Consider the following 26,748-nt stretch of genomic DNA (forward strand, 5'->3'; position numbering starts at 1 on the left):
CAATCTCTACTTCGCTCAAGTTCTGTTACATTATGAACACGGTACTGCTGTTATCAGAGGTTAACTGTAAGACCATCAGCTCCAAAGGTATGAAATACCAATTCTATTGAACTCTTAAATCTGTCATTGCCATTTTCTTTGTAAAACATGCTGCTGCTGCAGCTGCTTTAGTGGGTAGACGTAACCTAACTGGATTTCTTTTGATCAAATTTATTTAGTGAAGTAAGATCTCTGCTTCAACTCCATCTTTCAACCTCTGGCATTTGTATACTTCACCCATGATTAATTTAAGACCCAGGTGATATTTTTCTTAAATATATTTGCTTAATGAAATATGTCTTAAAATTGGTTTCTGGCTCACTTTTCCATTTTGAATCAAAATATCAATCAATAAGATTTATCATTTGAAAATGTCAATAGATTTCAGCAAAATCTAGTTAGAGGTTGAATTTGAAAGAAGAGATTTCACTAGGTGAAGTCTGGTCCACTTATCTTTTTAACAGCAGTGATAAAAACAGTACTACTATACATCCAGGTAATTTCAAGAATCATTAATTGAGCACTGAATTCCCTAGAAAATTGGAGATAAACAAAATGAATCCTTTGTCAACCTAAGAGCTTGCTCTCTATTGGGTCATAGATACTATTCAGAGGGTCTTATGAGGCAGAATCCAAAGAACTAAAATCTCTTTCAGATGCTGGTGGTACCAGAACTATTCCTAAGACCTCTGAGGTACAAAGAATTCCCCAAGAGGACAGAGCTTATTTTTTACCTAAAAGCACAGAAACTTGGGGCACCTGGCTGGCTCAGTCAGTAGATCATGTGACTGATTGGAGGGTCTCGAGTTCAAGCTCTGCATTGGACATGAATCCTACTTTAAAAAAATAAATAAAAAATTATATAATCCTTTGAAAATAAATTTAAAAAAATCCACAGCAACTTTTTACACTACTACTTTTCTGGCTTCTTCTAGTACTTTAACATACAGGGCTGTTAGGGGACTTAGCGTGTTTTAATTTCTTATCTGGGCCACGGCAGATGAGTAATAAGAAACAGCACCTGGGAATCAGAGGCATATTAATGGCAGTGAAAAATCTTAAGACCCACAGTTAATGAGTACATGGCAGACTTGCCTTCCTTCAATTGTGAAAAGTGGAGATCATTTTATGTGCTTCTCATGGGTTTCCTAGGAGGATCAAATGTTGACAGGAGTTATGTGTAAGTAATGAAGTACTACACAACCCTACTGCAGCATATAATTAGCTGCCTGCTTCCTTAGGCAATTGGCATGCACTGTATCACTACATCCTCAACTTGAGGGGACTTTTGGGTCTCATAATCCTACCTCCTATTCACTATCAGAATCTCCCTATTACATGAGTCCCAACAAGAAGGAAATTCCTACTGTGAAAAGCCTTTAATTTCTGGACCTGCAGACCCTAGGATATTGGTGGTCAACCACTGTAGGTAAGGAAGAGACCATCCCAAACTTTTATCTGCTTGAAGCAAGAAGCAACAGGCAAAGAACTGAACCAAACAATAAAACTCTTGATCCATCTTTCTACCCCCTCCACATTCACTCTCAAAGTTAGTTTTAATATGATTATCAAGAGTAACATTTTCTCTGGCATTCAGTATCAGTTCTCTTACACAACAGGTGCTCAATACATTGTGAACATTGAGCAGGTAAAGTGAAGGTCCTTACATCCCTTCAAATGTCCCTTCACACACTAAGATCAGGGACCCCTTTAAGAAGAGATGAAGGCTAAAATATAAAGAACATAAAGGGAACTCAATAGTTCAAAAATTAACATGGGACCCCAAGAGCGGACTTTTCAAGGTAAGTCATTTCTGTCACAGTTTCAGTCACAAACATCAGACGCTTCTTCCTCTTGAACAATGGAAATAAAGCTGGGAATCAGAGAAGGAACCGGTTGAAGAGATCTGTTTTACATCCATTTAACTAAAATAAAATGCACTTGAGACACATTTGAAGTAGGATTCTCTTAGAAATGTGGTTGGGTTTTTGTTGGTCCTGAGAGAAGGTGTAAAGAGAACAATGAGGCAGAATTACACAGAGGAAGAAATGGTAGTGCCATAGGAATTGTTCTGAGAGAAAGTTATACCACCTTCCTTCAAGACTAACCATGTGCTAAACTCTTAGGAACCTATTTCGAGGAGAATGAAAGCAGATAAAGGCATGAATATTACATGGAATTCACAAGGGAACAGTATCTCTGGAACCCCCGAGAGATCAGTGCAGTGTCTCTGTGCTACACGCAGCCCTTGGCTGACATCCCGAGAGGCAATCCATGGCAAGAAGAGTCCCTTTCCACCTCTCTCCATTCTCCTTCCCTCTTTACTTACTTTGCCTTTCTCTTGCCTCCCTGATCAACCAATGCAACACCTATGTATTTTCCTTTACCTATGTCTACCATATTTGGAACAAAGGATGGGAATGAGGCACAGTCCATCATCAGAAGAAAAACTGTACTATACAGTCATTCATACTACTGGGGATGGTCGCACAGAGATAGCTCTCACTTTTCCCATTGATTTAGCTATCAAAACACACATAGCCCATCTTAAAGGGGGTAGCTTGGAGTCCTTACTCTTTAGTCTCTTTCCTCCTATCCTCAATTCTCCGCAACAAGGTTTCCTGAAGGAGGGGCACTTGGGTAGCTTAGTCGGTTAAGCACCCAACTTGTGATGTCAGCTCAGATCATGATCTCAGGGTCATGAGATGGAGCCCCATGTCGGGCTCCATGCTCAGCACACAATCTGTGTGAGATTCTCTCTCCTTCTCCCTCTGACCCTCCTACTGCTTGTGCTCATTCTCTATAATAAATAAATGATTTTTTAAAAAAAGTTCCTAAATATGATTAATACTCTGGCTTCTGGTTGTCAGTTGATTGGCTCAAGCTGGTTTTTCCCTGCATGGAGCTAGAAGAGGGACAGGGACATTTCTGAATAAAGTGGGTAAAGCAAGCAAGTGAACAATGGGGGTACCCATAAACCACACATGCAACAATGTGGATGAATTTTATATACACTGGGTTGCACAAAATAAGCCAGACACAAAAGAGTACCTACTATAGGATGCTATTTTATATGAACTTCTAAAATAGGCAAAAAAAAAAAAAAATCAGGCCATAGAAGCTAGGATGGATAACCCAGAGGTGAATGGAAGTAGTGACTAGAACAGGATGTCTAGAATACAGATAATGTTCCATTTCTAGAACTGGTTGCTGGTTACAAAATTGTGTTCCATCTCAGGAAAACGCACATTTGTCATTTACATGTATGTATGTTATGCTCTAATAAAAATATAAATACATGGTAATCTAGCAGCATTTTTAATGTATAGAATTAAAAATAGTTACAGTGATACAAAACACGGAGATTGAATGTGAGCTGGATTCTTTGGCTGGCTGAAGCCTTCTTGTTTGAAGCCTGCTTTCTCTTTGCTAAATATGGAAGTTAACAAGTCCAAGACAGGCCATAAAGACTCGCTAGCATCAAACTGAGACTTTTTCCTTGAAGTAATCAGATGAATTGAAAGAAAACAGTAAAGAGACTGTCTCACCATGTAAATTCAATGCTACTCCATACCCTGCCTGGAGTTCACCTAAAAGTCATCTTTATTTCTCTCTTGGATTTAGTGCCATGAAACCACACTTTTGTAAAAAACAATATTCAACTTAGATGCTCTCCTGAAGGCAAAAGTTTCCCTCATTAATGCTATGTTCCATCTCTTTAATCTAACACCTCAATTAATATTGTTAGCTTGGATCAAACATTCAGTACAGCCTCTTGCTCCTACTGACCAGTGTTCCAGAACTCTCTAGAAGTCATCAATTCTTCCATGCCAATTATTACCTGGGGATCCTGCTCAACCTCAATCTCAGGTCACTTCCTCCCCATGCCCCAACCTGAAAGTGTTACTGTGACACACATAGCATTCAAGAAGGCTAATTTAAATTTTTTTAAAAAATCAATCAAGAAAAGCCTAGTTAAATAAGCACTTACAATGATGTGCAGAGGTGTCAGAGAAAAAAATAAGGAGCCATCATTCCCTAAAAAAAAAAATCTTTAATAAGATGGGGGATGTCTACCCAGTTAGGTTTAAGCTTGGTACACACAGTAGCAAGGAGGATTGACAACTTCAGAAGTTCATTGGTCATTTTCTACACCTAAGTAAAACCCAATTCAGTATTTCAAAATGGGAAACATAAACATTCCTAAATCAAATATGCAAACTCAAGGGTATGAGCTATAGCTGAAAGTCTTCCAAGTATATGAAAACGTTTTCTCCAGTATTAAAGAAAAAAAATTTTTTTAGTTTGAATATTTCTAGTCCCTTGCATCCTCACTTCATCCACAAACCTTTCTTCCTCCTAACAAGTAGCTTTGAAACAATAATTCATTATTTTCCCATCCATTTATTCAGTACCATGTTTTTATAAGAGCCAGGTAAGAGAAGGGGCTATTTTTATTTTACAACATTGCTGCATCTTTTCCTATGTGTACATCTTTAAGGTGTTTTGTCCATTTTATTTCAGGGCCGGTAAGGCTGTAGGGGTTCTCTAAGTTCTTTTTGTCTTAAATGAAAATAGCATTTTTTTTTCTGATCATGTAAATTTTTATGTTTTGTGTACAATGCTCATAAAATACAAGTTTATTTTTTTTAAATACACGTTTAAAAATACAGGTAATACATGTGACAAAGTAAAAATAGCCCACACTGGTGTCTTTTAAAGCTAATTTACAAAGGGGGTGATTGATCCAACTGCCCTCCTATGGAGAGGTGCCAGGCCTTTTTGCTCTTTGGTCAGCAGGTTTATGGTCAAAATCATTCTAATATTCACTGCCCCACCCCTGGGGTTCTTTCTCTTCAAGTTCAGCAGACGTTAAATATGTTAATGTGTTTTACCTTCCTTTCCAGGACATTAAAAGGTAGAGCAGAAAAATAATATAGGTCTTCAAAAAATAATTCCTACTCACATCGTATATCCTAATGTTGTAGCTCTATCATCATTCTGCAAAATATCAAGATCAGATACATAGGTATGTAAGAAAACTTTAATTATACTAAAAGACAGAAAGGGAGGGATTACACATTTTTTCTTTTCATCACAATGGCTCCAATTTCTGGCTATTGAGTTGGACATCCTATAGTTTGGTATATTAAAATTTGTATTTTAAACTACAATTAGAATAATAGTAACAATGCCATTTCTTTTTAAAAGTCTTTCAAAAAAAGCAGAACAGAAATAGTTACAACTATCTTAAGAAAAAAATATTACCCATCATATGCAACTAGTTTGGAATTTAAACAAAGAAAATGAAATTATGTTATAATTACGATTTTGGCTCAACCCACAGGAGAAAACCCTAACAATCAGAGCTGCCAATGGTAGAAAGGGCTTTGTTGTGAATTAATGAGTTCTCTGTCATGAAAAAAACTCACAGCAGGCCTGTAGAGGCATTTTCTATAGATGTGGTCTGAATGTTTCCACTGAGTCAAAGATAGGACTGAATGAGAAATGCTTTCTCAAATCCAAGGTTTTATGATGGCCAGTGGAGCTCCCCATCAAGACCCTAGGTTCTGTAACATTCCACAGAGTACTTCCATAGAGTGGTGAAAATCATGCTATACAGTAGTATAGGTAGGTAGGAATACAAGGTCATTTATAGTAGATTCCTATTTAGAGGAAATTAAACATTAAAGCATTTATTATTTTTGTAAATTAAATTTTTTTAGTCTTTTGAAATATTGTATTTGAATGTAGTTGACACACAATGCCACATTAGTTTCAGGTGTATAACATAGTGTCTCAACATTTCTAAGTAATTCTACACTCACAAGTGTACCTCCCATCTACTACCATATAGTGCTATTCCTTTATCACTGACTATATTCCCTTTGCTGTACTTTTTATTCCCATGACTTTTTCATTTGGTAACTGGAAGCTGTTATCTCCCACTGCCTTTCACCCATTTTGTCCACCTCAGCCACTCAATTTTCCTCTGGCAACCATCAGTTTATTCTGTGCATATATAGGTCTGATTCTACTTTTTGTTTGTTCATTTGTTTTGCTTTGGGATTTTTTCAATTCCCCAAGTGAAATCACATGGGATTTGTCTCTCTCAGCCTGAATTATTTCACTTAGCATCATACCCTCTAGGTCTAACTGTGCTGTTGCAAATGGCAAGATCTCATCATTTTTATGGCTGTGTAATATTCCACTTTATCTGTATCTCACATCTTCTTTATCCATTTGTCAACTTGTAAATAGTTTGGCCACCACACTTGTCCCTAGAGAATTCTAAATGGCTTTTCCTCTAATCCCACTTATTCAAAAACAAGTAATACTCTAGTAGAATGCAAGCTCTTGGCTACCTCCTTAGAAAGCCAAAATAGGAATCCCAAACTATTAATCTGTAACCAGCAAAAGGGCAGAAGCATTACATTTAGACACTGCCTCTTCACAATTATGCAAATTTCAAACATAACCAACAGGCACAAAATCTTGCAAGCTGACCCTGAATTGCAGAAGACACCAGATCTATATAGCCTTAAACTAGTCTCCAACCTTTCATGATTATTGAACAGATGTTTACTGAGTATCTACTATCTGCTAGGCATCCTTCTAGGTGAGGGGGGTCAGCAAACATTTTCTAGAAAGGGCCATATAGTAAATAGCCAGCTCTCTAAGCCATAAGGTCCTGTTACACCTACTCAAGTCACCTGTTATAATGTGAAAGCAGCCACAGACAACTCACAAATGAATTGAGTAGAGATGTGCTCCAATAAAACTTTTTTTTTTCTTTAACAAGAACAGGAGGCAGGCTGGATTTGGTCTATGTGCAGTAGTGTGTCAACCCTTAGTCTAGACCCTTGAAATAGGTCAATGAACAAAACAGGGGAAAATAATCCCCTTCCTCATGGAGCTTGTATTCTAACAAAATCCATAAAAAAAAATTAGCATGCATTCCAATATATGTATATATATTTCTAAATTTTGTGTATAATAGCATTTAACATATCTTATAAGAGCTATGCAATTATAAGAAATCTGAAAGATTTTAATATAAATTTCGTATTTTAATCTTTGGTACTATTATTTATTCACTATTTCATTAAAATTATCACTACCATTGTACTTTAGTGAGCAATTTTTAAATTCTTTTTTTAAAAAGATTTTTATTTATTTATTTGACAGAGAATGCGAGTGAGCACAAGCAAGGGAGACATAAAGGGAAAAGCAGGCCCCCAGATGAGTAGGGAGCCCAATGAGCAGGGAACCTGATGTGGGGCTTGATCCCAGGATCCTGGGATCATGACCTGAGCCAAAGGCAGACACTTAACTGGCTGAGCCACCCAGAAGCCCCTTTAAAATCTTGGTTTAACATCTGGTGATCAATTTTAAGTCAGTTGTTTCAGATATCTGGTTTTAATAAATGTCGTAGTGGAAAATTCACCTCACAATGATATATAACTCTAAATGGAAGAATTGTATTATTGGCTGTGCTTATTAAAACATGATTGCCATTTTTAAATCACATCTTCTAATTATGCAAGGAATTTCATTAATTTTTTGCTTTATATATTCATATCTTCCTCGGTGTAAGTAAGTTGTTACTGCCAACCAATTGGAAGGTAAATATTGGAAGATAAATTAAACATTTGTTGGCTGACTAAATAAATGAATAAAAATTCACTGAAAGCATTTGCAAGATTTTTAAAGATGTTTCCAAGATGATACGAAGTATGCTAATGAAAGTTCTTCTTTATGTGACATACTTACATGGTTTTAAGCAATACCCTATTTTTACTCAAATTTAAGGGACAAAATCCTATAACCTAATGGTATACTAGGGAAAAGGAAGGAATGAGGAAGTCAGTGCCAAGCCTTCCATGCAGTGGAATGTCCATACTTCCCCTAAAGGAAACTCTTATAAATAAGGAACATGTGACCACTCAGCAATACAACAGGTAAGGGCTTCAAGAGTAATCCTGACTTTAATGATCAGTAAAATTTTCTTTCTCTCTCTTTTTTTTCCCCCCAAAAGGTACAGGCTTTGAGTAGACTCAGTTGATTCTCTGGTGCACTCTTTGGGGTGGACTTTGAAGACAGCTACTCTTCATAGCTATTTATTTTGTCTGCAGTTTGCAATGTGGAGAGTGCCCTTCTTAACACTTGTCTATTTGTACAGGATTTCTTTTTTTTTTTTTCAGGATTTCAACCTATATTGGTAGATGTAACTTAACGATTCTGTCAACCTAGTTCACTTTCTTTTTGTGAATATTCTTAAGAGTAACAACTTTCTGTCACAGCACACTTGGTATAATAATGCAAAATAAACTCAAACCAAGCCAATCTTTTATTTATACTTGACTTAATCACAACCATTCGTTTGGCCATTTTTGGTTTCTTACTTCCATGTCTGCTCCAACCTGGAAGTGAAGAACCAGAAGCCTTTTACTATCTGAACTCTTTGGCAGAATCTTTGAAACTTCACATGAACTTTAGCCAAGTTTTCTCTGTCCCTAATGAGAGGTTATTAATCAATAGTATGTTTATAGTCATGAAAGGGCTGTTTAGAATTTTAATAAATGTCATCTAGAAAATTAACAAAAAAGTAATTAGGGAGATTTATTACCTGATTCCCTATCACCTTTATGGTCAAACCAAAGGAAAATGTGATAAAGAATGAGGATTACTAACCCCTGAACATCTTATAAATACGCCTTCAAAACCCTCCTCAAATAGCCAGAAAATTCAGCACATTCCCTTCCTTGATCAGTAATGCCTATCATATGTTTCACAATGTTAGATAAGTGTTTATGTTTTCATTTCTTTAATCCTTAAGTTTATTCTGGACACAACCTTAGAACATGGAAGTTTTGAAGTCCTATGACATTATAGTGTTCAATTAACATGCGGTGAAATTAAGTAAAATCTTCTAAACCTTGGAATAGTGACTTTCATCTTGTGTTCCTAAAAAATAAGTGGGAATTATCTCCTTCTTCATGTCACAGTTTTGATTCAATGCAACTCTTGTCTGAGTATCATTAAGGTCTGTAACACTGAACATTATTCCTAAAATGTACTTTAAATACATCAAGTTTAAAAATGTGAAATTTGGTCCACCTCATAAAGGGGAAAACTAAAACTTACATTTGCTGATGATATGATCAGCCTCATAAAAAAAATCTAACCAAATCACAAACTCAATTATTAAGAGAGTTCGGCAAGGTGACTGAATATATTATCAACAGAATTTTCCTGTATCAGCAACCAACTAGAAATATAATCAAGCATAAAATAACATTAACAAGAGAACCAAATTCTATAAATTTTCTAAGAATTAGTTCACCAAAAATACCCAGGACTGCTATACAGGAAATTTTTAACACTCCGTGAAAAACATAAAAATCTGAATAAATCAAGAGCATTCCATGCTCTTGAAGGGATGATTATTTGAAAGATGTCAATTTTCCCCCAAATTAATCTATATTCAAATCAATTCCAATAAAAATTCCAAGTGAATTTATTTTCATAAACTTGATAAATCTCTTCTAAAATGGGCATAGAAGTCTAAAGGCCTATCAATAGTTAAGTCAACTTTGAAAAAAAGATGACCAAAGAGTAAGGAATTGCTCTACCAGATATTAGGATGCACTAAAAGTCATAATAAAAAAGACAAAATGGCCTTGGTGTGAAAACAAACAAATAGAGCTGTGAAGCAGAAGACAGAATCATAGCAGACACATGTCCCTAATACACAATAAAGATAGTGCCATACACAAATCAAAGAACAAAGGATAAACTTGCTAGTATACAGTGTTGGGAAACCCTTTTTGAAAAAAATTAAACTGAATTCCTAAGTAACACCTTCTAAAATTTTGACTTTAAAAGGATTAAACACCTAAATATGAATAGTAAACTATAAATGAAACATAATGCAGAAAAATAAACTCATAACCTGGGGATGGTCAAGGATTTAAAATCCAGAAAGCACAATAAGTAAGGTAAAATACTTGTACCCTGCCAAAATGAAGAATTCTGTTCAATAATAAAGTTAAGAGAGATGAAGGAACACAAAGAGGTAATGTGTACATGACCTTATATCTGGAATATAAATGGAATTCCTTTTAAAAAAAAATTTTATTTATTCACGAGAAACACAGAGACAGAGGCAGAGACATAGGGAGAAGCAGGCTCCCTAGGGGGAGCCCGATGCAGAACTCGATCCCAGGACCCCGGGATCACAACTTGATCCAAAGGCAGACACTCAACCACTGGGCCACCCAGATGCTCCTATAAAAGAATTCCTATCAAACAAGGACACAACAGAAAAATAGGCAAAGGAAATTAACAGGCACCTAACTCAAGAAGAAAGCAAATAACTTGAGCATATTAAAAGATGCTCATGATCACCAGTAATTACAGAAATGTACACTTTATTTACACTGTAATAGCAAAAACCAGAAAACTGGTATTCCTGGTTACTATTGCTGTGTGACAAACTGCCACAAAACTTAGTTGCATAAAACAGAACCACTTTATTATTTTTAATGGTTTCTGTGGGACAGAAATTTAGTTGGCTAGGAGTTCTGGTCCAAGGTCAGAGGGTGTTTGCAGCTGGAGAAACTAGGAGATGACCACACATGTGTTCCTCCGCATGCACGTTCTCTGTGGGGTCTATCACGTGGGCTAGTTGGGGTTTCTTCACTCTCAGAGAAGTCAGATCTCATATATGGAGCAGCAGGGCAACTGTGCTAGCAAGCAAGGTAGAAGCTGAATCACTGTTTATAATCTGACCTCCAAAGTCATACAGTGTTACTTTTGCCAGGTTCATGTGGCCAATACACTCACAAAAGCCTGCCCGCATTCAAGAGGAGGAGAACAAGACTTGCCTTCTTGATGGTGAGTGGAAAGTTTCTAAAGAAGCATGTGGGCTGGGAGATACTGCTGCAGCCATCTTTGGAAAATACAACATGCCACAGCTGGATAATTCCAAGTATGAAGAGTCATGTGGTAATGTAGACAGGCAATCTGGCAGTGTTAGACAAATTAAGTATGACAATACCATTTGATGATCAGAACTCTTACCCCTGGCTGCATATCCCTGTGAAATCTTCTTATAATCCATAAGAGGACATGTACAAGGATATTTATGACAACATGGTCAGAGGTAACCAGGACTTAGAGATCATCTGTGTTTCATCACCAGGGTAATGATTAAAATGTGATGAATACTTGCAATGATTCCTACATAGCAGTTTAAAGCAACAGAGTTACAAATATGAATAGAGTATTTAAAAATTATGGTGCTGAAAAACGAGAGTCAAAGCACATTACTAATTTTTCATTAAAAATTCACATATGCCAAACAATGTACATTTTCAAGTGCATATAAAAATGAAGGGTAGACTTCAATTGATTAAACATTTGCCCAAGCCCCAGCGAAAAGATTACAAGTAGGGACTAGGGGTAAGAAAGGAAGGAAAATAAGAAGACCATGAAAACATTACAGGGATATTTCATTGACCAATGGTGTGCCTTGAACACAGGAGTATAATCAACTCTCCAAAGGCTTAGCAAGACCAGTTGCAGTAGGTAGGATGTTAGTCAGAAACCTTCTAGAAATGCAGAGTGACACTTTGGCCAAGTTACAAATGTTTCCATAACTCAATTTATTCATCTTTTAAAATACATTTTGAAATATAGGCAATAATTAGGGATCAATGAGAAATATATTTTCAGGCAGGAGAGGTTTCTCAGAAGTCTTCTATTAATTTATCACATAGATTGCCACTTTAAGACTAGATCTATTTGAAAAAGTAGATTTTAACGATGTGGAAGTTTCTAAATATATGGTGCTCAGGGGTAAAACAGTGAATTAGACTTTTTGAGATAACCTTTAAAGTAAAACAGATGTATGCAAAACAGCAATACACACCTTACAATAAAAAGGTATTACAATGGCTGCCTACAGGTTAATGCAAAGAATATGGGGGAGGGAATAATTCATTAATTGTCACATCTACATTTAGATCTTCAATTAGGCAAATAACTATTTTACCAAAATAATTACATTTCTAAAAGACAAAGTATTTTAATCAATTGTTCCTGCTTATTAAAATATTTTAATCTCTATGATGTTTCAGGCATTGAATCTGATTTAAAACAATAATAGAACGATCACAGGTCCAATGGCAGAATGTCAGGGAAATGGTCAAAGACTTTATTTCATTTCCTCGATGTAACTTTGACATCTGAGTTCAATGTTGGTTGACTGGTGTGTGCCTCTCTTTGCTTGGCATTCTCATTTAATAATGTAGTCACAGCTGTAAAACTTGAGATAGTGTCACAAGAGACAAAGAGAGCTGAAGCTGAACCAAAATGCTATGAGAATATTAGCCCTTTGGGGTGAGCGAAATATTAAAAAGTCAATCATAGCCCTAGGTTTCACACCAGGATCCTTTACAGATTTAACAAAAGGCTACTTTAATTTCCAACCCCCAGTAGACATCCTCCTGAGATGGCAACAGAAAAACTGCTCTGCATCCTGTATTCTTTCCCACTTGGAACGAGAGCAAAACTGAGCAATTTACATTCAAGCTCTTTCTCAAGGTCACTGACAGTAACATTTGTTTACTCATTTTTTTTTTACTTTTTAGGATTCAGAAGGGAAAGGGGAGGGGAAAAACCCATAGATCTGAGTTGGCTCTATTAATAGAATTAGAAAGAAAAAAAGAAAAAAAGAAAGAAAAAGAGAAAGAAAGAAAGAAAGAAAGAAAGAAAGAAAGAAAGAAAGAAAGAAAGAAAGAAAGAAAAAGAAAAGAAAAAGAAAAGAAAAGAAAAGAAAAGAAAAGAAAAGAAAAGAAAAGAAAAGAAAAGAAAGAAAAGAAAAGAAAAGAAAAGGAAGAGGAGGAAAAAGAGGAAGAAGTGGAAGAAGAAAAGGAAAAATGCCATTATAATCCAACCCTTTAAGTGGTAGTATTTGGACATTTGTGAAAGCATCAACTGAGCACAAGCAGAGAGCAATCCAGGGGAACCACTTCTATCTCCAGTTAAAACAACTTTGAGGGATCCCTGGGTGGCTCAGTGGTTTAGCGCCTGCCTTCAGCCCAGGGCGTGATCCTGGAGTCCCAGGATGGAGTTCCACATTGGGCTCCCTGTATGGAGCCTGCTTCTCCCTCTGCCCGTGTCTTTGCCTCTCTGTGTGTCTCTCATGAATAAATAAATAAAATCTTTTTTAAAACACCTTTCCTTTATAAAAAAAAAAAAAAAAAACTTTGAGTGACCTCACTCTTGGGTTGTCTCCTTTTAAGAGTTGTGTTAATATTTAATATTCCCCCAAAGTAGCAAAATAATTTTAGTTATACATAAAGGTGAAAAACATTTAAAAAAAAAAAAACTTCCCAAACAAAATACATGGTTTCCACAAATTTGTTTTTCTGGTATCATCATCTTACCTTCATTCTTTAGCTTTTAGGTGCATTTTAAAATGTAATGCATACAACAGGGTCACTTCAAGAAAAGAAACATGAAGAGGTAGACAAAGTGAAATTCATAAACATGTATTTTTCTCCTGCTCAGTCACTGTAATTGAAGGGGAATTCCAGGGATAATGTGAACTAAGAAATATGTGTTAACTTTGGTAAGTACTGAACTTTGGGTAAGTACTGAACTACTAAGTAGTACTTACTCTTAAGTACATTAACACATTTAACCCTTACAGCAACCCTATGGTGGCAATGTTATCCTCTTTGAACACAATCTGGGGAAAGAGAGAGAATAACTGGCTCAAGGTCACAGAGCCAGTAAATGGTAGAACAAGGATTCAAACCTAGGCAGTCCAGCTCCAGAACCTGTACTCTTAATCACAATTCAATACCACTCCATTAAAAAAAAAAACACACAAGATAGACCAAAGCAATTGACTCAAGCAACTGGCTAAAAAATACATCATGTTTCAACTCAGAATTTGAGTTATCCAAAGTATAGAAACTGTTAAGATATAATAAGGGAAAACATGGTCTTAGGGAGCCCTAATAAAGCCTGCCTGGATGCGAAATTCTATCGGGAAAACATCCCTTTTGTCTCCAAGACCACCACTAATGAGTTTCAACATTTAATAAGGTAAGAAGCTAGGGCATGGAATTTGTGCAGGCACATTTCTCTGACTTAGATCAGATTGTTGGGGCCTAAAAAAAAAAAAAAAAAAAAAAAAAAAAAAGATTGTTGGGGCCTGCTGGAAAGAATGGCTAACGTTTATTATGTCAAGTTCTCTGCTGAATACTCAAGTAAATCAAGTAGTTGGCAGCCCTTTTGAGAAATATGGTTTAAATTTTTCCCTAGAAAAAAAGAAACTGCTCATAGTTGCCTTTTTAACTGAAAGTAAATATAACAACATCATAGGGTGTTATAGGTTCATTTGTGGACTATACATTTAAATGTGTTTTTTTTCTGAAACGCATCAATTTTAAAATGGCAATTTGTTTTACAATCTGTAACTTTTGTCATTTAATACACAGTAGTGTAAGTTTGCAGCTCTTAGCCCGATCAGCATGAAGAACACAAAGTGACTATGAGTTTTGGAATTGGGAGTTTATTGTGGTGCTCAATGCCTTTTTATTTTTCAAAAGAGAAACAAGCTAATTTTTTCTTTTTCTTTCTTTTTTTTTTTTTTGCAGTATGACAGTGGCTTGTAAATAATACCTGTTCATAAACAAATGCCATTTAACACTAGCAATTTAAGTCATAAAGTCTGAAAAGGCTTTAGGAGGGACAGAATGCTGAATTTTCCTGCAAGGTACTGGTGGTCAAGTTTCCTTTAGGGAATACACATTCAAAGTTAGCATCACTGGAGATGACAAATCCAAAAGATATGGTAGTATAGGAAACCAATTCTTTTAATAATGTTTCACTGAATTACAATATGTCATCCAAGGGTTTACTGCACTTTCAAATTTGGTTTGCTTAGCTATGAGAAACAAATGGAAAGAAACCAGACAAATCTCCTTAATGTATTCAATGGTCTTGTCTAATTCAGAGCTTTCCCTCCTTTGTTATGACAAAATTACTTTGCTACATTTTCCTAAGCAATATAGCCAGTATCTAACCAATACACTGGTTCTATTCATTAATAGGCTTACCTGTCTTGAATAAGTAACCTCACAAAGTCTTCTGTTTTTCTCCTTGCTTCTACTTACTTCTCCCACAGTAGGGAAAAAGTCTTTGCAATTGAATGCCGATTTGCAAACGCCTTGTTTCCATCTAAAGGTGCATGGTTTATCATTTAAATCCTAGTTATCCCACTACCATTTTCTCATTTCTGCCATAGTTTATTCTCTCTCCTCTGGTCACACTTCAATGTGTCATATGGGGGACACAAAGCTGAAGTGGCTCAGTTTATAGACCATGAAATTTTGATGACAGTTAATTTCGCATGAAGATCAAGAAGCCAAAGCTGCGAAAGTCATTCATAGAAAACAACTTTTCAAGTGGAAGGTTACTGTCTAGTTTAACTGGGCCCAGATCTTTGCCTGTGATTATTTCAAATTGCATTATTCATACCATACTTCCTATTTGTGACAATGTTTTCCTTTCCCAAACCTTTATAGCTTAAAAATGACAGCTTTTGTATGATTGATTCATCTATTCAGTCATGAAAGATAATATGGCTGTGGAAAATAAAGTCTGGATCTAACTAGATAATTAAGCAGGTGAAAAGCTGGGGTTTTTCTTTTCATAATTAACAAATTCTGTTTTCCAAATGCCCGTAGGCTCATGACTTTCAGAAAGGCTGTAAGTCATTCTAAGAGAACCAGTTAGTAATTCCAAAATAGTGCAATTAGACGAAATAAAATTACAGGCATTCAGTTGTTTTGGGTTCGTTCACAGAAATTCTGGTTATAAAATGGCTAAAGGAACATAGTCTCTGCCCTCAGGGCCACATCACCCTAGTGGGGAAGAAATTTTTTCATCTATTACATTACTAAAATTTACTAGGTATCTATTGCTATATAAAAAAATTACTTCAAAACCTGGTGAGTTAAAAATAAACACTTAATATCTTATGTTTTCTATGGTTAAGGAATTCAGAAACAGCTTAGCTACATGGTTTTGACTCAGAGTTCTTCATGAGGATGGGTTAAGATGTCAGCCAGGGTTGTAGTCATTTGTTAGGTTAACTGGAGATTCCCATTTGCCTCAGGCACAATCCTGGTTATGTCCCTTTTCCTGGCATAATTATAATTAGCATTTCCTTTCATTTTCAAAAGTACCCTGGACTGTACAATATAGTTTCATCACTGAACTAATTAGGAAGCCATATCCAGAGCACACTACCCTGAATACAAAAAAATGTCTGCCATTTCAATTGCTTAGCCTCTCACTCTTTCCTTACCTCCAATACCTACAGAGCAGCTTTCCTTCCTTCCTGCTTTCAAGTTATCTCATCTTTCTACCAATTCTGAGAATCTCCAATATTCATTTAATAAATTTCCATTTGCTTAAGTTAACCCCAGTAAAGTTCTATTGCTGGCAACTAAAGGATCCTAAACTGGTATGACCATGTTACTGTGATTTTGCTTTATACCTACAGCAGTGTACATTTTTGAAAAAGTGTTCTATCTATTGAATTGAGGGGAAGAACTACATGTGCATTTTAAAGCAGCTGCTTGGTTGCTGTGGTGCAGAGAATTAGAAGGAGAAAGACTAGAAATGAGAATGCTAGTTAGGAGCTGTTGCAGTGGTGTGCCTGATGCCAAATGATGCTTGCTGTCGATTAGGATATGGTTTATGAAGGTAGGAAGGTGTAACGGATTCATAGGATTTAAGAGGTGACCCTGACAAGATTTAGTGGTGGAACAGATATAGAAAGAAAAGGAGACCAATATTAACAATGATTCCTTTGTTTTTGGCTTGTCTAGGAGATGCATGACAAGTCTGTTAACTCTACCTATAACAGAAAATACATGAAGAGAATGAAATTGGTGAGCATTGGGTTTCTTTGAGATGTTCTAGAAGGGAAATTGAATAGACAGTTGAATGCATGAAGGGGAAACACTGAGAAGTGGTCTCAGCTAGAGAGATGTTTGCATGGTATCTTTCTATAGGTAGTTACAAAGAAGCCATGGATGGGCAAAGATCACCTAAATTGGCACTTAACCCTGGTTGTACTTTGTGTTTGTTGTTTTTTACATTTTTTTTAATTTAAATTCAATTTGTCAACATACTGGTCATACTTTGAAATCCCTGAGGAGGTGTTTTTACAAAAGCTGCTGTGTGGGCCCAGAGATTCTGATTGATTGCTTGTGGTGGGACTATTACATTTAAACACCCCTACATTAGTAACGATTAGAGCATAAAAAATGAAATGGAAGACAGAAAAAATGAACTAAGAGTTAGTTCCTTGAAAAGATTAATAAAATTGACAAAACTTTAGTTATATAAACCATGAAAAAGAGAGGACCAAAACTAGTGAAATTATAAATGAAAGAGAAGACATTTTCATCTTTGATCCATTTTATTGATCCTAAGAGACGACTATGAACAGCAATATACCAATAAACTGGAAAACCTATAAGAAATGTACAGGTATATCTTCTATTGGGGTTTGCAGACATTTTGTTTTTAATATATTAAAAGGTTGTGGCAACCCTGCATCAAACAACTCTATTGGCGCCACTTCTCCAATAGCATTTGCTCACTTTGTGTCTCTGTGACAAATTACAGTAATTCTCAGAATATATCAAACTATTTCATTATTATTATATTTGTTACAATAATCTGTGGTCAGTGATTATGACTCATTGCAAGCTCAGATAATAGGAGGATTTTTAGTAATAAAATATTTTTTAAAGATTTATGTATTTGAGAAAGAGAGGGAGCACAAGTGGTAGTCGGGAGAGGGAGGCGGGTGGAGAGTTGGGACAAGTGGACTCTGAGCTGAGTACAGAGCCCGACACAGGGCTCCATCCCAGGACGTTGAGATCACAACCTGAGCTCAAGTCAGATACTTCAATGACTGAGCCACCCAGGTGCCCCAGCAATAAAGTCTTTAAAGTAAGGTATGCACATTGGTTTCTTAGACATGTTATTGCACATTTAATAGACTACACTATAGTATAAACCTAACTTTTATATGCACAACCAAAAAATTCATTTGACTTGCTTTATTGTGACTTTCACTTTACTGAAGTATCTGGAACCAAATCCACAATATTTCTAAGGTATGCCTCAAATGTCCAGACTGAATCACGAAGAAATTTTTAAAAATCTCAACACGCCAGTAAAGAGTAAGGAGACTGAGTAATCAAAAACCTCTCAACAAAGAAAAGCCCAGGACCAGAAAGCTTTACTGGTGAATTTTACCAAATATTAAAAACAAAAACAAAAAGTTAAACACTAATCCTTTTCAAAGTATTCCAAAAAACCTGAGAGGATGGAACACTCCCAAACTCATTTAATGAGGCCTACATTTCCCTGATACCAAAAAGCCAGGTAATGACGCTATAAGAAAATTGCAGGCCGATATCCCTGATGAACATAAAAGCAAAATTTTTCAACACAATTATTAGCAAATAAAATTTTGTAAGATATCATAAGATCATCTCAATAAATGCAGATATAGCATTTCACAAAAGTCCATATCCTTTCAGAAAAAAAAAAACTCTCAACAAATTAAGTACTGGAGAAATGTACCTCAACATAATAAAGGGCATACAAGAAAAGCCACAGCTAACATCACAAAGACGTACAGTTTAAAGTTTTTCCCCTGAGATCAGGAACAATTAAAAGGTGCCCACTTTTAGCAATCCTATTCAAAAGAATACAAGAAATCCTAACCACCACAATCAGGCAAAAAAAAAAAATGAAAGAAATTAGAAAGAAGCAAAACAGTCTCTATTTGCAGAGGACATGATTTTATATATAGAAAAACCTTAAGACTCCACTAAAAAACTGTTAAATCTCATCAGCAAACTCAGTAAAGTTGCAGGATACAGAATCAACATAGAAATATAAAAACATTTATTAGGGTGCCCAGTTGGCTTAATAGGTAAAGCATGCAACTCTTGATCTGGGTGTTGGGAGTTTGAGCCCCACGTTGGGTGTCAAGATTACCTAAAAATAAAATCTTTTTTTTTTTCAAATTTTTATTTATTTATGATAGTCAGAGAGAGAGAGAGAGAGGCAGAGACACAGGCAGAGGGAGAAGCAGGCTCCATGCATGGGGAGCCTGACGTGGGATTCGATCCCAGGTCTCCAGGATCGCACCCCGGGCCAAAGGCAAGCGCCAAACCGCTGCGCCACCCAGGGATCCCCCTAAAAATAAAATCTTTTAAAAAATACAAAAATAACAATAAATTATCTGAAAAAGAAAGAAACCAATTTACAACAGCATCAGAAATAATACTTAATAAATTTAACCAAGTAGCTCAAAGATCTACAGTAAAAATTCAAACACATTGATCAAAGACATTAAAGATGACACAAATAAATGTAAACATATCCCATATCCACGGATTAGAATATTGTCAAAACATCCATACTACCCCAAACCATCTATAGACTCAATGCAATCCCTATGAAGATTCCAATGACATTTTTTAAAGAAATAGGAAAAACTGGGATGCCTAGGTGGCTCAGCATGTGAGCATCTGCCTTTGGCTCAGGGTATGATCCCGGGTCTGGGGTTCAAGTCCTACATTAGGCTCCCTGCACGGAGCCTGCTCCTCCCTCTGCCTATGTCTCTGCCTCTCTCTCTCTCCCTCTCTCTCTCTTTCTGTGTCATGAATAAATAAAATCTTTTAAAAAAAGAAATAGGAAAAACAATCCTCAACTTTATATAGAGCCTCAAAAGACTATAAATAGCCAAAGCAATCCTAAGAAAGAAGGACAAAGCTAGAAGCATCATACTTCTTGATTTCAAACTATATTACAAAACCAGAGTCATCAAAACAGTATGGTACTAGCCTAAAAACTGACACAGAAAAATTAAACAGAACTGAGAGCTGAGAAATAAACCCATGTATATACATTCAGGTAATATTCAACAAGGAAGCTGAGAATAGTCAATGCATAAAAATAAAAGTCTCCTCAATAAACAGTGCTGGGAAAATTGTATATTCACATGGAAAAGAATAAAACTAGACCTCCATCTTACATCACTCATAAAAATTACCTCCAAATGGATTAAAGACGTAAATGTAAAACCTGAAGCCATAAAAATCCTAAAAGAAAATAGAGGGGAAAAGCTTCTTGACATGGGTCTTGGCAATAATTTTTTGGATATGACACTTAAAGCACCATCAAATAAATCAAAATAACTTAAGTGGGACTACATCAAACTTAAAAGCTTCTACAATGCAGAAATAAATGATCAACAAAGTGAAAAGATAACCTATGGAATGGAAAAAAATCTGCAAACCAGATATATGATAAGGGTTAATATTCAAATTAAATAGCAAATTCATAACAACTCGATAGCCAAAAAAACCCAAATAACCCCAAATTTGGGAAGTGGCAAAGAAGCTGAGTAGACATTTTTCCAAAGAAAATATTCAGATGGCCAACAGGTACATGAAATAGTGCTCAACATCACTAGTTATTAGGAAAATAAAAATCACAACCACAGTGAGCTATTACCTCACACCTGTGAGAATAGCCATCATCAAAAAGGAGAAAACAATTACTGGTGAGCATGTGGAGAACAGGGAACCCTGTGCACTGCTGGTGAGAATGTAAATTGGTATAACCATATGGAAAATAATATGGAGGACCCTCAAAAAAATAAAAAATAACACTAGCCTCTGATCCAGCAATTCCACTACAGGGTATATATACAAAAGAAATGAAATTATTACCCTGGAGAATTATTTTTACCCCCACATTCATTGCAGCATTATTTACAAAACCTAAACACAAAAAACAACCTAAGTATCCATCCACAGATGAACAAAAAATTTGGCATATATGGTATATGTACCATATATGTATCTCTCTCTCTCTCTCTCCCTCCCTCCCCCCCCCACACACACAGTTCAGCCATATAAAAGGAGGAAATCCTGCCAGTTGTGATAACATGGATGGACTTAAGAGTATTTTAACCAAGTGAAATAAGTCAGACCAAGACAAATATTGTATGATCGCACTTACATGTGCAATCTAAAGAAAGTGAAATTGTTGAAACAGAGGTGAGATTTGTGGTTGCCAGAGGTGGCAGGGGCAAGGTAGGGGTGGAGGAATTGTGTAGGTGAGTCAAAAGGTACAAACTTCCACCTACGAGATAATTAAGTTCTGGGGGGTATGATGTACAACATGAAGACTATAGCTAACAATTCTGTTTTATTTTTCAAGTTGCTCTGAGTAAATCTTAAATATCACATCATAAGGAAAAAAAATAGTTTGTAACAATGTAAGATGCTGGATGTTAATAAATTTATTGTGGTGATCATTTCACAATACATGCATGCATCAAGTCATCACACTGCACACCTGAAACTCATGCAATGTTGTAGGTCATTTATATTTCAATAACAGGAAGAAAGCCCTCTACATGATTTTAATAATCATCCAGTGTTGAGAACAAGTATATATGAAGTATACAGAATGAGAAAAAAAGAGCTAAAACCGAATCTTGAAACACTTCAACATTGGCAAGTTAAGATAAGCTGGCAAATGAGACAGAAAATAACCAGAGAGATAGGAATGTAACAGGAGAAGTTAACATGAAAGCCTGAAAATCAAAGTGTGGCAGTTTCAATGGGTGGAAAACACTAATTTTTACCAAATAACCACTTAGAACTATATCCATCCTAAATAGTATATTGCTGACCTTTTGAAGAAACAGTTTGCTCCTACAAACAACAGAGTTAGGTTAAAAGTCAATGGAAGGTGTTCAACTTATACAAAGAAAAAAGTCAAATATGCAACATAAGGATAAATACAAGAGAGCTCCTGAAAAATAAATACGGCTCCCCAAAACCAGGTAGGATCCTAAGAACAGTGGAGGGTTTAGCCTTAGTTAAGGACAACATCTTCTCCATGAATCCAACAGGGAAAAAACGCTAAGAGCAAATACCAGTGGCTCTATTTTGAACTGAAAAGACAATTCAGTACCACTCTGATAACATACTTTTTCTCTAAAGTAGAAGGCAAGGTATGGGTTGACAATAGGATAGAAGGGACATGCGGTGGGAAAAAGTTTGTGGAAAGCAGCAAACTTTTGGTGTGGTTGTTATGGAGAGTGATGGAGTGAGCTGATTGTAGAGAAACTGCGTAAAAGTTTCAAGCACTGTGAAGGATCCTTTTAAGAAAAGTTACCATTAATTCACAGAGAAACAAGTACAAGAACCAAGTTTTATCCAAGAATGGATTTTTTTATCCGGATAGGAGCAACAAAAATACAGGGGAGCAAGGGATTTCCATATGATAATGGAACAGAGTTATAAAAATGAGGTGCCATGGGATCCAAGTTGGATGAGGAGAACAAGAAAAAAGACTGATGTGGGTGCCTGTGTGGCTTGGTTGGCTGAGCATTCAACTCTTGATTTCGGCTAGGTCATGATCTCGAGATCATGAGATCAAGCCCCAGTGAAGAATGTAGGGATAGGAGGGCCAAGGTGTATTGTATTAGTTAACACCGATAAGACTTGTGTAAGTAGGAGACAGACAGTGGTGGCCCATATGACATTATAGCTGACAGTTCATCAAATGGTTACACAGGAAATCTTGGGTTTTGGCGTTAAATGGAAGTGTATGTAGTCTATGTTTATGTCATTGAGGAAATAACTCAGAATACTTAGAAGAGGGACAGGTGTGTGTGTGTGCGTGCGCATGGTGCATGCACGCACACACACACACACACACACACAGAAAGCTTGAGAAAGGAAATTGATCAGTGCAGCCTTGCAAACAGGAAAAAAAAAGGTCAGCTGCAGATAAGTATTGGCAGGCATTTTAGGTGTTAGGTTAGAATCAACAAACCTGCATAACAATCAGAGTGCACTTTGAGCAATTAAGCAACAAATAAGATTAAATGACCTGGTAAAATACTATGCTATACCTGGTCAGAACAGCATGAGCCAAAAGCTTATAGAGAAAAAAATAAGGCAAGGAGAAGAGACCCAGAATATATCAGTCAACAAAAGTTAACTCTCAGGGCATGGATTTTTACCATTCCCAGTGGGGAAAATCTGAAGTCCACACAGCACACCCATTTTGTGTGTCCCATTTTGATGTGCTGCATACACCATCATATGGATGGAAAATACCTTTCTTGTGTATGGCTTTATATGCCACAGATCTTCTAGAACGTTAGGTTCAAAATGGTTTTTGAATGAGTGAATACATGAAATAGGATCTTTTTTGTGTGTTTTTTTTATTGGAGTTCAATTTGCCAACATATTAGCATAACACCCAGTGCTTATCCCGTCAAGTGCCCCCCTCAGTGCCCAGTCACCCAGTCACCCCTTCCCCCTGCCCACATCCCCTTCCAGTACCCCTTGTTCATATGAAACAGGATCTTGAGAGGAGATTGGGAGTTTTGCAGGCAGAACAAGAGATATATCAGGAGGAAGTACCAGTTTGAACAAGGTACTGAGGCATGAGCTGGCAGGGGCTGTTGAATGGACTGCCTAGAGGCTGATGTAGTTGTTGGGGAAAAAAGCATGTGACATGGAATGGATCCTGGGAGATCATGAGGGGGCATAGAAGGAAATGAAGCCAGGTGATAAAAGATCTTGAACTCCACATGTGGAAGCTTGGTTTTTAGCCTGTGAATCAGAGGGAAGGCAACATCATAAACGTATGTTTTAGAAAGATGACCATAGTAATGCATGGAGGATGTACCGAAGGTATCTGTTGCCTGCTGTAATTTTTTTTTTTTTAAAAGAACAGTCTTGGTAACTGAATTGGGCTGGTATGTGGTGAAGGGAATTCTGAAAGTGGATCTCTTCTTCTTTGTCCACACTGCCTTCCTCAAGTAGACATTGGTGGGAGCAGTGATTGCATCTGGGACTCCTTTGATCAAAGTGGCACTTGGGAGAAAATCTATCTTTTCAGCCCAGCTCATTCTGCTAAGCTTTAGATCCTTTTACCCAGATATTTACTAGTATCTGCACTAGGTTGCTTTACAAACATCTTCAGTGTAAAATGTTTGAAACTAAATTCACACCTTCTTTTCCCAAACTGCCTCCTCCTTTAGATCCTCTCAGTAAATGCCACCCAAACCACTGTGTTGCTTGATCTTCAAACACAGGTGTCTTTGAGGAATTCTTCCTATCACCTCCTTCCACTTATCTTCTAAGACAGAAAAATGCTTCTTATACCAAGTGAAGTCACAGCAACAAAAACCTAACATATATTAGGATTATATTTTTAATTATTTATATATTCAGATAAAAACAGACAAGGCATATACAAATATGAAAATCTAAGTTATATTGTTAGAGAAGGGGAAAGCATGGGTGATTATCCTCCATTTTCTGAAATGTTATAATACTGTTACTTCCTCTGTGTAAAAATAAGTAAAGCATGCCAAACCGAGGGGGCATCAGAGGCAGTATCTTTATGAATCATAGACAGTATTTTATTATTGCCCAGGGAAGCAATCCTGCCATTCTATTTCCTTCTAAACTTTATGTTAATTAAAAAGGGAGAGTGATCCTCAATAGTCCAAGACCAAATAAATGTCAGCTCAGCATTTGTGGAAAGCACTAAGACTAGAGGACAACGATGAATTAGCCTAATTCAGAGACTAATAACATTATAGAGTGAACTGTCATCTTGGCGCTTACATGTAATGTGTCTCTGAGGAGCAAATGTGGACAGATGCAGTGGAGGACTTCCACCTCCATTACCAAAATGGCTGAGGTGTTGGTGACGGCTTATAATCAGAGACCCAGATTTTATTAGCTTTAACTATCAAGAGTGGCTAGGGAAAATGAAAAGCTCACTAGTAGGCAACACTTACAACTGATGAATGCAAGATTAGCAGCACTGGAAACGAGGGTTCTAGGTTCTTGTGGAAAGACAAAAAACTATGGCAAGATGAACACAAAATTCCACTTTTTATAGTCTACATATACTTAATAGAATGGAAAGCATACAGCTATAGTTGGAATCAAGAAAATTGTGTTCTTCTCCCCACTTATTATTTTATTTCTGGAAAGCATTTAAAAATCCTGGACTAGCACCCCCAAAACACATGTTTTATAATTATATTAACTAAATTTTATAGAAGTTTATAGCATTCAAAGCATATTCACTGATTCTATCCCACATGACCATCTCATGAACTCTCTGAGGACATTCTACAGGAGAGGAAGCATTGAACTACTAGCTGCCACTCACCTACCAAGTGGCTGAGTCCAAACTTAAATTCAAGGAATCTGACTGCAGGCCACCCATAAGCCTTACTGCCCCTCCCAGGCAACATTAAAGTGATTAGGAAAGAAAGCTAGTTACCAGCAAAATTGGTATTTAAGAGTTGGCCCTCACTTTCTTCTCTGCTCCCTGCCTACCCAGAATTCCTATACCCTCACGAGAGTCCCCCCTCTTTGAGGGAATAAAACTCATTTACACTAATGTGGCAAGATATTGTGTCCCCTAAATTTGGCTTTGCACCGGTAATGCTAGCAGAGAACATTCTTAAAAACAATGACACGAATGAATGGTGGAATTTCTAGACTTGCTAACAACAAAGGAAAAGAAAGATTTTGGGGGCCTTCCAATTCTACAACTGCAGGACCATTTATTCTTCTTATGAAGCTGGTCCTGTACAGAGTTCTCATCAATTTGGGATGCCAGCTGTGGTGAAGTACAAAGAGGAAAATAAGGTTCGGCTGTACCACATACAAGCTGTGTGGGCAAGGATAAACAAAATCAAATGACTCTTAGCTTCCATTTCCTCATCTGAAGAATGGAAGTTTTTATTTACAGTGTTGGAGTGAAGATAGAATAAGATAAAACTTAATTTCAGGAAAGGGGTGATCATTATTCTTAATATTTCCAGTGAGTTCTTTTTAGAGGCTTTTATCCTCTAAAATCAAGTTACTTCCTCCAGCAGCATTGTTATTCTAGAAGCAGCCTCAGAAATTTTACAATTTACCTTAGCATTACAAAGAAAGCAACTCATCTAATGTAATGAATGTGTTATCAAATCCATTTTTATAACTTTGAAAATTATCTAGGAAGTTTGGGAGTTAGCAGGACTTCAAAACATTCAAAACATGGTTATCGTTTTTTAGTGTTTCTTTAACTCAAAGGGAGTACCTCGCATAATTAGAACATCATACGCTGCTACTGATTTAGATAGATACACTTAGATATGCCTATGAATCATACACACATACAACTTCTAAAGCATGAACCCATCACGCATATTAATCACTGGGGGAAACGGGATGGAATTATGTTTTTTTTAATAATAAATTTATTTTTTATTGGTGTTCAATTTGCCAACATACAGAATAACACCCAGTGCTCATCCCGTCAAGTGCCCCCCTCACTGCCCGTCACCCATTCACCCCCACCCCCCGCCTTCCTCCCCTTCCACCACCCCTAGTTCATTTCCCAGAGTTAGGAGTCTTTATGTTCTGTCTCCCTTTCTGATATTTCCTACCCATGTCTTCTCCCTTCCCTTCTATTCCCTTTCACTATTTTTTATATTCCCCAAATGAATGAGACCATATAATGTTTGTCCTTCTCCTATTGACTTAT

This window comes from Canis lupus, chromosome X (genome assembly GCF_003254725.2).
Source record: "Canis lupus dingo isolate Sandy chromosome X, ASM325472v2, whole genome shotgun sequence".
NCBI lineage: Eukaryota > Metazoa > Chordata > Mammalia > Carnivora > Canidae > Canis > Canis lupus.